The sequence below is a fragment of the Nannospalax galili genome, unplaced genomic scaffold (genome assembly GCF_000622305.1).
Source record: "Nannospalax galili isolate Female #2095 unplaced genomic scaffold, S.galili_v1.0 scaffold15, whole genome shotgun sequence".
Classification (NCBI taxonomy): domain Eukaryota; kingdom Metazoa; phylum Chordata; class Mammalia; order Rodentia; family Spalacidae; genus Nannospalax; species Nannospalax galili.
The window spans coordinates 3,004,461-3,022,919 of record NW_008337322.1 but is presented as its reverse complement, the minus strand read 5'-3'; the positions used below and the strand labels follow the sequence as shown (position 1 = coordinate 3,022,919).

General features: G+C 38.4%; 1 pseudogene; it reads left to right on the top strand.

The window, feature by feature from the left end:
- LOC115070246 overlaps positions 1 to 18,459 on the top strand; it is a 65,154-nt pseudogene that overhangs the window by 8,289 nt on the left and 38,406 nt on the right.

Below are 18,459 nucleotides of genomic sequence, written 5' to 3'. Positions count from 1 at the left end.
AGAGATGGCTCAGTGGTTAAGAGCACTGACTACTCTTGCAGAGGACCTGGGTTTGATTCCCAGTAGCTACATGGTGGCTACAAACCATCCTTAACTCCAGTTCCAGGGGAATCTGAAGTCCTCTTCTGACCTCTGCAGCATTGAATGATATGGGTGCACTCACACACATGCAGGCAATAACTCATACACATAAAACAAAAGTAACAAAATATTTTAAAAAGAAAGAAAGGAAATCATGAAATTAGAATGGAGATAAATTTAAAAAGGGGGGAGAGTACAAAGAGCATCCATGGGAGATGGACGTGATCACAGGAACATCACACGGAAACCTAATGTTTTATATATATATATATGCCTAACATCATACATTTACCAAAACTACAACATTTTTGAAAAGCATACTTTCATAATGTTTTCAAAGTAACATTGAAATCCATAACAAGAAAGACCCTGACTTCCTGTTCTGTAGTGTTTATTATTTTGGTGTTCTCAGCTTTTGATAATATGGACCTTATATTCCGACAATACTTGAATATGCTGGATAGAAAACATGCTCCCGGTCTATGGACAGAGGTACAAAAGATTGCCTCGCCTTCAGCATAACAATGCCAGGAATGGAGTGCACAGAAATCTAACACTCTACCATGTACATCAATACGCGACCAGTGTTAAGGCAGGATGCCCATAGGTGAGACTTTGGGGCACAGAATGAGAAAAGCAGTGGGTTTGCTCATGGGAAGTTCTGTAAGACCTGCCAGAAAGGTGAGTTCTCAGAAGGCCTCTAGGCCACTTCACAGGAAATGCAAAGAAACCACACCCACACACTGCTGCTGTCACTTTGTTTTGTATTTACAGATTCTTAGGGGATGAGGAACCTCAGTGGGTCCCTGGCCAGCTGTCCCCCCTTCTACTTACTATGGAGGCTCAGGAATTACAGACTCCCAGAAGATTTTCCAGTTCCTGGAATTCAAACCCTGTGTCTGGAGTCAGCATTTCTAGCAAACCTCCTCTGCTGTGATAGGACAGTTCTGCAGGATTGCTTAGCTCGCACCCATGCTGTGGCTCAGTGAGTTTGCTGTAGACCCCAGCATGGCACTGTTGAACTGCACCTTCTAAAGGATCTTCTCAAGGCTACATTCTGTCTCCCCTGGATGTCAGCACTTTCACCTGGCTGGGACTTCTATTTCTTGGTTTAACTTAGAGTAAAGGACTGTGTTGAGACAATGAAATATAGTCAAATGCACTTTGATGAATACATGGATGAAATATATAATTTTCTATCACTATAGCTTTGGTGGTCTTGACACAGACATGCCTCCTTCACACACTTGCCCTTGTCTGTTTACATTATAGTATAGCCCTCAACAAATAAATGGCTTATATTTTCCCCTCTCAGTAGGGCACACTGTGATCCCTGAGACAAGTCCCTATTTGTCAGAATTACATTTGTATATGAAGGCAAAAAAGTGAGTTTTAAAAAAAATACCAAGCAAAAATTTGCTGATAAATTTAAATGTTTTCACTAAAAGCACAGCAGTAAAAGAGCTGAAGCCCAAATGTAGAAAACCATGTCTCCTGAAAATAAATATCCCCCAAGCTCATAAACACCAAGACTAGTGGTCAGGCCTGAGCAGATGTTTATTGCCTCATTCGCCCTCTGTTACTCTGGGATAATCTCTTAAATATCCCAAATCCAGTTTGAATTTAAATTAGATTCATATTTTCTTTCACGATTATTCCATTAAAAATATCATATGATTAGCCAATTAAATGGAGGGAAAAAATCAGTAGGAGAGCAACCTCCTTAATATTTTCAATTAAGATGTAGTGTGGCCAATAAAAACAGCTTAGATTTTCATTTCATGGGCACCTATGGAGAACATTATGACACAAATGACTCAGGAGAAGGTAATCCTTTCAAAATATATTGTAGTGGAAGGACTGTAAACAGTGCAGTGTGTTAGCTTACACAGGATGTGATGAAAATACAAAGAGTTTTACAAAGGGGATTCATGTTTATTTTATAGTCTTTTAGGGTGCTTGTGCCTGCCAATTTACAGCACATATTTCTAAAATGCCGCAGACTGCTCTCTCCTAGGGAAGGGTGGGAAGGTGAGGAGATATCCATTAGGGGATAATATGTTTTTAAGGAGAAGAGAATCATATAGCAACTCCATCTTGCCTGATGTCTAGATTGCAAATGGAACTTCACCAGGGCACAGTATAAAGCCTTATATTCCTGTAGTACTCTAAGAAGTCTGAATGCCTGGGGATGTCAGAAACAGCAAGAGTTTGGAAGATGTGTAACTCGAAGCATGACATCTAATACTTGGAGTAAATTACCTCACGTTTCTAAGTTCTTGAGACTCCAACGACTCAAATTCATCTTAATAATATTTGTGGATCTGCTATTTCAAGGCACCTTTTACAAGCATTTCTTTTTATATAATTTTATTGGATTAGGCTATCTATGATTCAGTTCTCATGAGCTCTAATAAGGCACTCAACTTCTCCATATTAAAATGTTTATTTAGAATATATGTACTTAATTCTGAAACAGCAGTTGATCAAAACTTATAAACTGCAGATATATCACAAGATATATAAATTTGATACATTGATTTAATGTAATTATTTATATACATGCTGATGCCTAGCTTTGACATAGCAGTGCAAAAATAAAGCAACTAGGGATTGAAATAGTCACAAATGATGATAGAATAGTCATAGCTTTTTTATATTTTGAGCAAAACATGTCAAATGCTTAGTTTGCATGAGATCATGTAGTAAGGCTTTAAACCACATCCTTTAGATATTTTTAACAATTCTGTGAGACTGGCTTTCTCATCAGACTGATAACACAGTTTCCATGGAGAAGTAAACTAAAGTACAGACCCTCCATCTGGAGCCACACTAGACCATAATCTATGGAATCTTTAAATGTGCTAGGCACTGTCCTGGAGTATGTGGGAGGGAACCTGTCAGTAATAGCCCCTCCCTCATGAACTTCCATCTACTCCTCACATTCCACCAATTTTCTGTGTCATTGAAGTTGGAGCCACAGTTATCTGAGCTGTTTGATAAGTCATCCATTGTTTCTAATGACTACGATGAAGAATTAAAGATATAAGACAGCAATTAAGACTTTGTCCTTCTGTGCATCAGACTCCTGTTGAATTTGTATGTTTTCCACTGCTCTTCCCATTTAACCGGTTATGTCAATGATCAATGTAAATCCAATTCTTCAGAAATGACCTAGCTTCAGATTCATAAGGACACCGACAGAGTGACATGGCAGTTTTTGGTAACAAGAAGGTGCATTTAGCAGTTTGCTGTGCTTATTTTCCATTTCTAAGAACACAGCTGGAGTCCTGACCCACAGCATGCCCTCACTTTCATCTGCTCTGTGATGCACACTGCTATGATCATATTCACGACTTTGCATCACGCTTCTAAAAATGCCTCTCCTTTCCTATACATCAGGCCTTACATAGCAGTCCATGAAACACTGTAAGTGACATTGTGAGTCTCTGTGAGGGAACAAATAGATGTGGTAATCTTCAATGATGTTTTATGATCATAACAGTTCACGCTATGTTTATATTCAACTCTAAGAACCATGGACATTTCCCGCCTCCTGTTTTCCCATGTCAAAAACCATAGGATGTTTTCTCCAATCAAGATACTTTTTAAATAAATATTTTATTTATTATTTTTATTTATTTGTCTTCTATGTGTATGGGTATACTGCCTGCGTGTAAGTGTACCTGTGTTGTGCAATGCATTCAGAGGTCAGAAGAGTGTTTTGGATCCCCTGAAACTGGAGTTACGGTTGTTAGCTGCCATGTGGAATCGAACCAAGGTCCTCTGCAAGAGCAGCCAGTGTTCTTAACCCCTGATCCATTTCTCCAACCCCAAGACACAGTTTTTTTAAAGTTTTAGCAATGTCTATCACACTTGTCCCCCAAAGTATATTCTTGTAAGAAGTGATTCAGCTCTAAATCTTTAAGAAAAGTGGTTGACAAATATGTATCATAATGAATTTGCTATTTTTGATGCATGTATACATGATTCATAACATTCTAAGTGATAAAATGGTATGTGATGAAGCAAGGCACACTATGAGAATGCGTATCCTGAAAGTGTCATTATAGGGCTTAAAGTCTAATTCATAAGAAGATCTCCTTCTGTAAAATTCGAATAAAATATTGATATCTAGGATTCCAGTACATTTTAAGTGATATAATTTTTCAACCCAGCGTCTTATTTTGGCCCTAACTCAAGAAATTGACTTAGAATGTGGAGACTCTTCTAAGAACTTGTCCAGCTTAGCTCCACCATCCCCTGTTGATGTTTAGCACTGGATACCACTTCATGTCATGTACGTATTTCCTACATCAAATGCTGTCAAAGAACTGTTAGTCATATTTACCTTTAAAATTTTGCAATGCAACGAGCCTTAGAAATGAAACTGTTGGAGTACAATAACTGTCATCTATTAAAAAATACAGGGCGTTTTAACAAGAGGCCAGACTGACTATATAACAGGTGAATCAAAAAGATAGAATGAGCAAAAGGAAGTTTTGAGAATCATATTCTTTGGATTCTTATCATATGAAATACATTGGCTTCTTACTCTATGGGGGTGAATGAGTGATTGACTGACTATGGAGCAGAAGGAAGGGGAACAGTATGTGTGTGTGTGTGTGTGTGTGAGAGAGAGAGAGAGAGAGAGAGAGAGAGAGAGAGATTCCAAAGTGAAATATCTTTTCTTCAATCCCTTGATAACAATCATGAAGCCTAATATTTTAATTTTTAATTTAGTTTTATTTATTTCATTTTTCCCAGAATTCCAGGCCTTCTGGAACTCACTCTGTAGAGCAGGCCACCTCTGCCTCCTGAGTGCAGGGATTAAAGGCTTCTGCCACCACATCTGGTATTAGGAAGCCCTGCTTTAAAAAAAATGATTATGGGAGCTAGTCTTCAGGGATGAGGTTTGCAGGTCAGTTCCGGCTCAATTGTTCCATGTCCTGTGTGGGATGTGTGGCCTGTCTTTGGCAATAGGGTCTCACTTTCAAGTTCTGGAAGCAGCCAAGGGCTGTGGAAATAACCTATGTAATTTCAGGAGTCTTTTGGACTATCCAAACCAATAATACCAAGAGAGGTCTCTACTGCCTGGCGTTTTGTCTTTTCTGCTACCTGGCTCCACACAAACACTCATATATTTATTGTATGTGTCGTTTTCAGTAGGACTTTGAACTAATTAACACATTTCCCTCTGATTTTCCATACCATCTAAGCATTATTTCTCTCTCCTCTCACTTCTCTTGTATAACCTTCCCCATTCCATCTTCTGTTAAAGAACCTTCCTTTGCCTCCATTTCTCCCTTACTAACGCCTGTCTCCTACCGTCCCCCTTTCTAGCTACTTCCTTGCCTTCATCTCCATACTTCCTTTCCATGTTCCTGGCAATGGCCAATCCATTAGGATTTTTACTAATATCTAGGGATGCGGACCTAAGATCCACAGGTGAGAGAAAAGAGAGGCCACAGAGTGTTTATCCCTTAATAGGACTCCTATTTCAAACCTCTGCCTCCTGAGCCTCAGGGACCATCGTGGAAAAGGAAGTGGAAAGACTATAAGAGCCAGAAGGGGCAGATGATCACAAGGCATCAGAGTTTCCCAGACAGCTGGGCAGTTACTCATACAAACTCACAGCAATGGCAACAGCATACACAAGTCCTATACAAGGTCAAACCAGACAAAATACCAGCACAGAAATGGGGAAGTGGGCCAGAAATCCCAAACCAACTTAAGGAACTTTTGGCAATTGATGGCTGCTGGGAGAGGGAGAGGCAGTGTTTTACGTGGATGGGACTCTTTGTGGGCCCAGTGGATGGACCCATACTGAAGTTCATTTAGGGACATCTACCAGACTCTACTGATTGCATTGTCTATATAAGAGAGTACATTAATTTTTTGTGGGGGGCAGTGAGGAGAAGTAGAGTTAAGGGAGGTGGTCTAAATACCATCAAACTATTTTCTATAAAAATAAAAAAAATCAATAAAAATTTAAATTTATAAAGATTATAAAGTATAACAAGGTCATAAAATAAGTAAATAAAATAAAGGGACATAAAGATAGTATACTGCTTAAGAAAAAAAATAGCCATAAGAATTGTGCTCCTAAAGAAACCAGGAGAGATGGCTCAGCAGACCACTGACTGCTCTCGCAGAGGACGTGAGTTCAATTCCCAGCATCCAAATGAGTACTAAAAACCATTCATAATTCCAGTTCCAAGGAATACAATACCTTCCTTCTGGCCTCAAAAGGTACCGCACGACATGGGTACAATTATACACATGCAAGCAAAAATACTCATACACATAAACAAAAATAATAAAATATTCTTAACAAAGAATCCAAGTGTTGTATCAGACAGAAAATATGAAAAAACTATCATTAGTACCATACACTCCATTGGCAGAGGTGGTCACTATGCAAGGTAGATGAATATTTCAGTAGATAGATAAACTGTAAGACACACTGACATGAAATCTTACAAGTTTAAAAGCATTACAGTGATAAAAATGAAGAGTATATTTTATTTCCTCATTTGTAGATTCAAAACAAAAATCTGAAGTCTTGTATAAAATAATTGCAAATCAAATATCTGATAACTATTTTTTAATTGTAATGTACAAAGTAACTTCCAAAACTCAGTGAGAATAAAATAAACAAAATGGACAAAATATAACAGTACAGCCAGATGTATAAAATACATGCAAGTGGCAAGAATCTGACCTCCATGGCATTGCACAACATGGGTATACTCACATACATGCAGGTAATACACTCCTACACATGAAATAATAAAAAATTAATGAAATATTTTTAAAAAAGAATTTTTCAATATTGTGTTAAATGCTCAACATAAACTAGAGATTAGTAAATTAATATATGTATACATTGCACGTAAAATATATATATACATACCATTGTACACACACCTCCAGGTTGATGGGAACAGACCAAAGCTCTAGGTTGATGTGATGGGACCCCTCCTCTAGGTTGACCAGAGAGGACCCCTGCTCCATCATAGGAGGGGATGACTCTGGCTCATGGGAAGAGAAAAAAGCCCCACAGAAGGGTACCACAGCTCTGACTCACTGGAGGGGACCATAATTCTAGCCTTCAGGAGGGTATTATAGTTCCAGGTTCTTGGGATGGGAACACAGCTCCAGCTCACAATAGGGGTCCATAGCACCTCATTCATGGGAGAAGAACACTGATTGAGCTCACATGAGGGGACTATGACTCTAGCGCTCTGGTGGGGATCTCAGCTTCTGGTTTATAGGGTTTATAGGAGGGGACCACAGTTTCAGCTCACGGGAGGTGATATACCTCCCTCCTTCATCTCATGCCCAGGGGCTCTGCCCTGAAAACTCAGGACTCATATGTTCTTAGAGAACCTAGTCTCCTTTCAGAATGACTGTCTTACTTGTCTGCATACTATTTCCTTGCCCTGAGCCTTAGAGGTGCTAATTTGGGAATAACTCTGGGCTGTCTTTAATTATCCAACTCTTGTGAGTTCTTGTTTTATGTATAGTGTCGTAGAAAGCTGTTTAGTATGATTTTCCTTGTGGGTGTTGGAGGCTTACAGCCCTCCACTTGCTTCGCAGTTCCCTTACACTTCGCTTTATGAAACTGTCTTTTGTTCATATCACTTTGGTTCCTGTCTCTACACTTAGAATTCTTGACATACACTCCCAGTTCCATCCTTATCAGTACTTAGATTTATCTCTGAAACTGTGCCCGCCTCCAGGGTAAAGTTTGGGTAACATGTGCTGACTTTGGGGAGGGACTCTAGACTACATAATTGTATTCAACCTAATATTAAGGGATCTCTATTACTGAGATTTTGTGTTGGATTTCTTTTAAACTATGCGTAACAATAAACTCATTTGATAAGTATTGTGAATTTTCTCTGTAAATATAAACTTTTATAGCTATTGGAACATATGGGTTGAATTTCAGTGTTGCAGCAGACAGCATTAAAAGATAGTTTACCTGTATCAATTTTAGGTTCTGTAGAATTGGAAGATTTACGTCTCTGATAAAATGCATATAGTACATTTTTTACAAATTACTGCTTTTAACAGTGTTTGAGGAAGACAGACATGTACAATAGCTCTGTGTACATAAGGGGCTCACACGGGTGATGGACAACATTTCTGATCCTGTCTTTCTCAGAAGAGAACATGAATCTAATTCAGAGAGTCTCAAGAAAATATTGGCATTTAATCAAGACCTTTAGGCAGAAAAGACTCTCTAGTGATCTTTGCCTCATGTTTGTCCTGTGCACTCCCAGACTCAGGATGCTTTCAACAATTTCATGCATTTTCTAGTATCCCTAAATGGTATCTTTAGGCATCCTACTCAAACTTAATCTACATGCATAATATAGTTTTATTATGGTAACACTTTCTGTGACTCGTAAGAAGTTGTTCTTACATGAGCATGTGAATATAAACTATTATACTGTGTTAGCCATGTAAGCACCTCGGGGAGAATATACTTTTCTTATGTGAAAAAATAAAGGTAAGACATCCACCCAGAGAGCTCTACTATCCAGTTTCAACCTACAGTTCAAATGTAATGTCACAAGATCTTGGGAAACTCGAAGTGATGCTGCAGGCACTTACAGACCTTTTAACTATATCGATTTGCTTCTTTGATTCAGTGAAACTAGATTCAGGAAGTAAAATTTTTCAATATGAAAAGCCAACAATCTTAATGGCTGATTTAATTTAACAAATATTCAAATAGATTGTTTATTTTCTATACACTAAGCTAAATTTAAAAAGATTAAAGACAAAAGCAACAACAAAATCTAAGATTATTTTATATTAACAAAGGAGAGACTGAGCGTAAACAAATAGATGAATAAACAAGTGACCCCGCAAATATCAAGAACACAACGTGCAGAGGATCCTATGTGTCATATTATGGGGTGAGAGGGGCTGAGGATAATTGTGGCTATATCACCGTGACTGATGTATCTGAAAAGACATTGCTTAAACTGAAATACAAATGGAAAAAACAGAGGGATGGGAAAATGAGAGTTTTTGTCATCAAATGCAATAGTTCATTTAAAGACTGTAGGTGGTTCTAAGAAGGAAGAACTGACTCTGGCTTAGCATAGGAAATATTTCTGAAAGTGCTTATTAACAAAGTTGGGCTATGTAGAGTCAGGAGCACAGCTGTCATCAGACTGGAAGCCTTCCGTGGTTAGGCTGCCCTGTGCTTCTCACCAGGTCTTCCCAGATGACAAGGAAAACTGCATGCACGCTTTTTACTGAACTTGTCTAGAGTGAGGTACGGCCAGCTCATATTAAAAATTCCTTCCAATTATATCAGTCATTATATGATCTTCACATGCGTGGAGTCAGAAGAGACCTAGAGGTTGGTAGACCATGATCATGTGTATGCTAAAAATATTAACAAATGTTATAATGTAGAGATGAGGAAAAACTGGTATAAAGTGTTAGTAGAGATGTAAGCGAAAGTTTCTAAAAATTTTGTAAGACAAGAGTTCGACGTTTTGTGATTTATTACTGAGTTATGTGGGAAATTATTATCTGCTTTAAAAAGATACCAGCACCTGTTTTCCGTTTTTAAAGATCAGTGTTTTTAAAATATTAACCAAAATAACAGGGAGACGGGGAACAAAGGTGGAAAAGAAGGCCATCATGGTCTGCAGGCAATGGGTTGAGTGGTCAGTGGGACAATGGAGAGATAGAGATTTGTGTATATTTTGGAGGTAAATTTGAAGGGCTTTCATCACGGATGGATTGGTGGGAGAAATGATTCTTGAGAAGTGGCATTGTGCTTATTCATGGACTTGGGGAAGATGTGTGCTGGGTGTAAGGATCAATTCAGAGCTATGTTCTGAACCTGTGTGATAGGCAAATTGAGGAATATCAAGGAGATGCTTTTATTGTCCATGTAGAAAGGAATCCTCGATGTTGAGGTGAAATTTTGAGAGGGTTTCAGCATGTGGATAGTGTTTGTTAGGAATGGACAGGAAATTTTCCTAAGAGGACATGAGTCAGGAGAAAGAAAGCAAGTGTCTGTATTAGTAATCCAATTAATTTTTTATTATTTCGATTATATATTTTTTGCTGTTTATATATACCCACAATTACAAACAACTCAATAAAGTTTCCAGGGAGCAAGCTTTAAAAATGGGATGCCCTAGTTACTAATCAATGAGAGTAGTTTTTAAGACAGTTGCTATTTTCTGGTGCAGAATATATCTCTGCATTTCCAGCTGAGTGGTTCTGAGGGTTGTTCATGATTGAATTTCATGTTACTTATTGAAGGACCCACAATCACTATGCCATCTTTCACAGAAAAAGATGCTCCTGTGACCCACTGGGGCAAAGTGAAGGTGCTGCAGATACTTTGTGGCATCTGCTGTCCTGACTCCTTCCTTAAGGATCTGACCAAGTGAATATTCTTTTAAACTGTACTTCCCTGTTCATCTCAGTTAAAGTCATAAACCTGCCTCCACATTTCTAAGTTTATATTCATATCCATAATTTACATTGTTATGATGATTTTAGGATGCAGGAAATACAAATTATTAATTCAGGATTTTACCTTTGTGGGGCTGGATAGACGGCTCAGAAGTTAGGAACAATGGCTACTGTAGCAGAAACCTCAGGTTCAGTTCCCAGAACCCACATGGCAGCTAACAACCTTCTGTTTCTCCAGGTTCAGAGTCTCTGATGCCCTCTTCTGGCACCTACTGGCATTGCATACATCAGTGCACTTACATACAAGTAGGCAAAACACAAAAATAAAAGTAAATCAATAATTTAAAAAATTAAAAATTTCACTTCTATGTTTCATATGTTCGATCTTGTTTAACAAATTGCCAGAATATGTGGCTTTTATTTTAGTTATCTGTGAATGTTATCAAGAATTCATACCTCAGTTGAGAGCACAGATGGCCTGCTCAACACACACTGTGCTTCCTACACGTACTTGCAGGTCCATGTTTGTGTGTGATGTGCTGTTTTGTAGTATGTGTTTGCATATGTGTCCTATAGTGTATAGGGGAAGAAAAGAAGAGTCCAGTATTACAGTCCTTCTTTGAACAGAGTGTAAGTTTCAACATATTTTATTGACATAGAAATAAATCTTCAGTTTTAAACTTCACTATTTCAGAAATAGCTCACAAATTTGATTTTAATATCTCTAATTGTCTATAAATCTCTATAGGAATTGTATCTTATATTACCAGTTTTCATTAAAAGGAGTTACATATTGGCAATTTTGTAAAAATTAATATAATGTACTTACATTTTCCTACGTTAACTTTCTGTAATACACACATGGGAATGTTGGCAGCACATCAGTGTTTTGGAATCCCAAGACTGTATCTGTGAATTGAGCAACTTCCAATGTAGTTATGGATTTATTCACGTATTTTGCTATGTTTTATCATGTTTGTGTTTGGTTTGGCTCTTTCTTGGTAAATACGAGATGTCACCCTTGTACTTTACTCCCTTTCTGCTTGTCTCATGATTTGTACATAATTCTGATCAAGACACCTGACTCTAAGTGATGCTGTTCTTTCCTGCACATACACATATCTCTTCAGGTACCTGTAATTTCATGTGAAATTTTCTTGTAAATTTTTTATTGAATTTCTGTGTTTCATACAGAACATCTTAAGCATCTTTGTACCCCCTTTCCCACTGGCCCCTCTATGAAGCCCCGACTGGATTTCCCTTTCTGTCATTTGTGTTAAAGCCTATCAAGTCAAGTTAGTGTTCACAGACTTTCACATGAAATTAATAATTTAAGCATACTTTGCCTTAATCAACAGATCAATTTTAATTATTTACAACTATTTCTGTATTAATATTTTCACTTTTTTTTCTGTGTGACTCTGTGCACACCACAGCACACAACTGGTGATCAGAAGACAACTTTCAGGATTTGGTTCTGTCCTTCCACCAGGAAGGGTTTGATGAAATGAGCTCATGTCATCAGGCTTGGCTACAAACCTCTTTTCCCACAGGACCATCTCAATTTCCTCAGCATGATTTTAATAATAATAAAAACGCAATTGAAATAAGTCATGTGAGAATTGTGAAATATAAAATCACCATCAAAAAGGAAATAAATTTATTTCATTGAAATAGTCACTGGTTCAAGTTATACACTGATTAATTAATCAAATATACCATGAAAAAAACTGAGTATGTGCATAGAAGCAAGGAATGACAAACTTGATACAGTTAATGACAAACTTGATACTTTGAGACACTTGTCAGATTCTCAATTTATATTTTAAGAAAATTATTTGAGCATTTAAGCTAGGTCAAGAGACCAATCTGTTTTCCTTGTAGGAAGGCAACTTTAAGATACATTTCGGACTATATTTCATGACTCTTTCATTGTTTTCATTTTGCCTTCCCCATGTGATTTCCACGTTCCTAGAAAATTAAATCCTTCAGTTTTGTGATTTACTCAGGTTTTCTGAGCCTACTTCTGTTCTATTCTGAAATGTGGTTGGTATTGTTTTAGACTGTTGACGTCTAAAACTATTTTCACCTAGCAGAAGCCCTACAGCCAGAATGCTGCTCAGAGGACCCTCTACATGGATGTTTTGCTAGAGAAATACAGCAGCCTTGGGGTGTTGTAAGACCAAACCTGAGTTAACCTTCCAATTGGAGCATGGATTTGATCTGTGTAGCATAGGAGAATCCTCACTCTGGACTCTCACGTGTGTTCATAAAATGTATGCCACAAATGAGACAGGCCTGGAAAATCAAGAGTATTTTTGGCATGTAGGGAGCATTAATAGCAAAATATATCAAATGAGGAAGTGGTCGAAGTTTGTGGTAGAAAAGTATTGATCAGTAGGAAATCCATCAAGGCACAAAAACTTGTGAATATAAACATGTCTGAAACTTTTTAATCAGATGTTACAGTGAAGCAAGACTTACATATCCCAATCAAGTGAGAAAGCTTATGAATACAAAGACTGTCTGAAAGCTTTGTGTTTAAGTCAACTCTCAATGGATATCAGAGAACTCATACAGGAGAGAGGATCTATCAGTGTGAAGAGTACAGACCACTTTCCCCCCAGGTCATAACTCTTTGTATATACCACAATGTATAGAAATGAGCAGCCCTTTGAATGCAAACAAGGTGAGAAAGGTTTCTTCTGCAAGTCAACCCTCAGTGTACATCAAAAAGCAGAAAGGGAAGAACCCATACGAGTGTGAAAAACGTGGACAAGCCTTCTACTAGAGGTCAGAACTCCCCCCATAACATAGAATACATACAGGGGAGAAGCCTTACAAATGTAAAGAATGCATCAAACTTTCTGCCACAATTCAAATTTAACTCCACATAAAAAAAAACAAACCTCACAATGGTAAGAAACCCTGTGAACGCAATGCTCCAGGAAGCTTTCTTCCACGTACATTAGCACTTCCACTACAACAAAAAACCCATACAGGTGAGAAATTTCATAAATGTGAAAATGCAGTAAAACTTTATTCTACAAGTCAGAACTCACTGAGCATCACAGAATTCACTCAGGTGAGAAAAATCTATGAATGTAAAACTGTAGAGTGAAGCTTTTCACCATAAAGGAAACGTAACTCACTGTCGCAGAACTCATACGGATGAGAATCTCTATGACTGCTGCATTTCCAGCAAGCATCGGAAGTCAACTCTCATTGCACATCAGAGAACTCATAGAGCTGAAATCCTCATGAATGTGAAGGATGCAGGAGAACATTCTCGCGCAAGCCTGGCCTCAGTGTGTCCTATAGAATCCAGATAGAAAATAAGCCCTTTGAATCCAAGGATTGTGAGAAATCTTTCTCCTGTGAGGCAGGCTTCACTGTACATCTTAAAATTCATACACGTGAGGAGTCCTATGAATGTAAAGATGCATTAACACTTCTACCATAAGGCAAACTTAAATCAGCATCATAGAATTCATGTAGGTGAGGAACCCCGTGACTCTAAAAAATCCAAGAAAGTTTCCTTACACAGTAAAAACTGACTCAATAACAGAAAACTCATCCACAAGTCAGTTCTTATTAATGAAGAGAATGCATCAAAGTTCTTTCCTCCAACTCATATCTTAGTCAGTCTCAGAAACACCATACACTTGAGAAAGCAAATCTGTATAAAGAACATTGGAAGATGTTTTACTGTTAGTCAGTCAGTCTGCATCAGATAATTCATATGTATGAGAAGCCTTAGGGGTTGGAGAGATGGCTCAGCATTTAAGAACACGGGCTGCTTTTGCAGAAAACCTCCGTTTGAATCTCAGCACCCACATGGCAGCAAACAACTGTCTATAATTCCAGTTCCAGGGGATCTGATGCCCTCTTCTGTCCTCCAGAGACACTGCGTGACACCGGTACACTTACATACAGGCAGGCAATACAGGCATATACATAAAACAAAAATAATAAAATATTTTTAAAAGAGAAGCCCTATAAATTTGAAGAATTTAAGAAAGCGTCTTTTATAATGGATGGCCCATTCAGTCTCAGAGAACTCAGATGAGAAACTCTTAGACTGTAAAGGTACAAGAAATCTTACAGCATGTCAATCCTCTCTTGACACCACGGAGTCCCTGTATGTGATCAAAATGAAGACAATAGATGAAATCCTTGTACCACAATGGAAACCTGCAACTCGAGAAAACCCACACAGCTGTGAGTCACCACACCTGAAAAGATGTATCCTAAAGCTGGGTGTGCTGGTGCAGCCTTTAATCTCAGGACTCACAAGGCAGAGGAAGGCAGATCTCTTTGAGTTCCATGACAGCCTGGTTTATATAGCAAATTCCAGGTCAGCCAGGGCTAACAAGTAATACCGTGTCTCAAAAGTATTTTTAAAAGTATTATAAGAAAGATTTCTACTGCAAATTTCTAGATGAATCATAGATATGAAAAATTCTATGAATTTAAAGAGCATAGGACACTTTGTATGACCTCGTTTAACATGTGAGTATACATTCAGGAGAACTACCCTGAGACTGTAAAGAAATCAAGACCATTTTCTAACCAAGCATTGTCACTTGACGGGCAAAGCGTCCTACTAAAATAAATAGAAAAGATAAGCAAGTCAGGACACACTCTACATCTCAAAAGTCATAGAGTTGAGAGATTAAGTACACCAAATAATTTTTCCAGGTGCAGTGGCACACGCTTTAATCCAAGCATGCTCTGCTGCACGTTCATTGCGACTTAGAGATCTGAAACAAAACAAGGCATAATGTAAAAAAATGCACGAAGTTTCCTACTAACAGTGCTCCTCTCAGACATCAAAATGCACATTGGTGCCAGTATGGTGCAACATGGCTTCAATCTCACAGGCAGGTGAATCTCTGAGTTCCAGGTTATCCTGATTTACGGAGTGAGTTCCAAGCCCACTGGAGCTACATAGTGAGAGGAAGTCTAGAAAAAACAGAAAAAGAAAAACACAATGATGTGAATCTATAACAAATTAAAATATATAGATAATTTTAATAGAACTGGAAACTCTGCAATCATAAGAAAATAAAGAATGTGCAAGCTTTTGATAGCACTTGAAACCCTACTGGCATCACAAACTCTGTAAAGATGACTAAGCACAGGGGTACAATGTAGGAAAAGAGACTAATGCAGCTCATAGGTCTCATACCAATGACCAATACCAGATATAAGGCCAATGAATGGGAGGACTGTAGAAAACTGTTGAAACTCACATACGGGCAGAGATCAAGTCACTTGTATAAACGACGACACATTTGAAGTTAAAGTATTAATTGGGGTGGGGATTTGAACCCAGGTCTTCTGCCAAAACAGCCAGTGTTCTTAACCACTGAGCCATCTATCCAGGCCCTAAAATATTTTCTTATTTTCATTGCAGTTTTTTAAATTTTTTTTTTTTCAAAGCTAGGTACCAAACACAGGGCCTCGGGCATGCCGAGCAAGTGCTCTCTCTCCTTCCTCTCTCTCTATATTTAAATATAAAACATACACAACTATACAGAACACCTAGTATTGTGTTTAAATGTGAATTTATATTTGTTCACATAATCATATATATGTATATTATACACATGTACATATATATCCTGATCTCATCCCTAAGAATTTAAATAAATTTTATATATATATACTAATTTACTGAGGATTACTAGCTTTGTGATATAAATATTACACAAAACTGGAAGTTAAGCAAAGACTCTTGTCCCCATATGCTCATTGTATGTGTGTGTGTGTGTGTGTGTGTGTGTGTGTGTGTGTGTGCATGTGTGTGTGGGTGTGTGTATATGTATGTCTGCTATACATGTATGTGTAAAGGTCTGAGGACAACCTCTGGTACCATCCCTCAGTTGTAGGTCCACTTTATTTTTGAGGTTTTCTCAGTTGACCTGGGACTTATCAACTAGCCCCAGTGATTTAACTACTTGTCTTCCATTTCTGGGATTGTAGGTACCATGCTTGTCATTTATGTGAATTCATCAAACTAAGGTCCTCATACCTACATGGAAGCACTGACCAACGGAGCTGTGTTTTGCAGCCTCTCAATTTTAATAGTTTATTGCCCATTCTCATGTCTACGATTCAGGCTTTCTGTTTCTAATTTTTACATTAATCCCGTCATCTTCCCCTTTCACATCATTACGAATACTCAATGCTATGTATGAGTGATTTTTTCTATTTAATAGATTCATACATTGTTAAGATCCTGATCCAAATGTTAATATTTCTCTGATAACTTATTGAATCATAGATATGCTCAGTCTTTCTCCATTTTTGCTGTTGAAACAAAATCTTCCACATTGGTCAGTTTATAAACAACAAAGATTTATTGCACAGAGTTCTGGAACCTGATAGGTGAAACCAACATCAACGTTCTAGCAGGAGAAGGAAGGTTCTGGGGGTTGGAAAGCTCACACACAGTGACTAAGATGTCGCCTTATCGCTATTCCTGGGAGGGGTGGAGTGCAGTGTCCTCACAAGGCATAAGACTGAGATGTGAAAGGACCACGCATCATTTGCTCCTGCTGTTTAATAGGACTCCAGTTGACTTGGTCAATTCCTCATAGGTCCTATGTTGATGCTGCCAGAGTGGGAATGAAATTTCAAGGGGAAGATGATTTTAGATTTTAGAATAATACCTTTTCTTTAACAGGGAGTTTACTGGGACCGTTGTTGTCTTAAACCAACTGTAAGCCATCGTACAGTGGCTAGAAATTGTTCTATAGCGTTACAAACTGTTTCTTAGTATCTCCTCGTCTTCCAACCAGTAACCAAGGCCAGGCAACTGGACTCATGCCTTGACAACTCATTTTTCATGACTGTAAAAAGAATTAAGAAGAAAAAGAATTTGGGCCTCTAATGCACAGAAGGTTCAGACAATTTTATTATTATTATTATTTTTTTTTATTACTATTATTGCATCACAAAAAATAAAATTCATCTTGATTATAGTTTAAGTCTTCAGAGAGAGTCATAGTCCAAATGGCAGTAACAAATACCAGTTCTAGTGGACTACTTAATGTTTAGGCCTCAGGCCTCTGCTTGTCTTTCCGTGGGTCTCCTCTCTTCCTCGTTACCCTGCTGTCCTCCCTTGGCACATTCCTTCCCTCCCAGGGTCGTTTAATTGATAGCAGAACTCTCCTCCTTCCTTCCCTCACACCACGGGTGTGGTAAGATTTGTCTTCCCCATTTCTCCTTGATGTACGCTCTCCTGTCAATTCACAATAATCAGATTCTAAATGTGGGTTCTAATAGCAGCCTTATCTTGGCCCCGTGTGAAACCAGGCAAAGCACATCACGTGTTTGCTCACTCTCAGTAATTGCTTCTTTTGGTCTCAGCAAATGGTTCAAGGAAGAAATCTCCATCATCTCTGCTTCACACAGAGATCTTGCTGTCTTGTGTCGGCCAACACCACGTGTGAACCAAACCCCACTGAAAAGTCTACATAAAGGCAAAAAGCAAGACTACTTGAGGATCAGCCTGACAATGTTGGCACTGCTGAGCTGAGAGGGGAAAGGGAGAGATGGAGACAGAGATAGAGAGAGGGCATAGACACACCCAGAGATAGCAAAGGAGAGAGACAGAGATAGAGATGGAGAGAAAGAGGGAAACAGAGGTAAAGTGAGAGAAGGGGAGAGAAAGAGAGAGAGACACAGACAGAGACAGAGAAAATTTTCAGAGAGACCTAAGTTGTAAACGCCCTGCGCTCTGCAGCTGAACACATGGCTGGGGAGCTGAATTCTATCAAAGAAGAGTGGCAAAGTTTTCCTACAAATGGCAAGGTGGTCAGTTCTTGGCATCTGAGGGAAAGCTGGCGTTTACTGTAGTCGCATTACTCTGATGCTATGGGACAAGGGAGAATGTACTCCACAGACGCT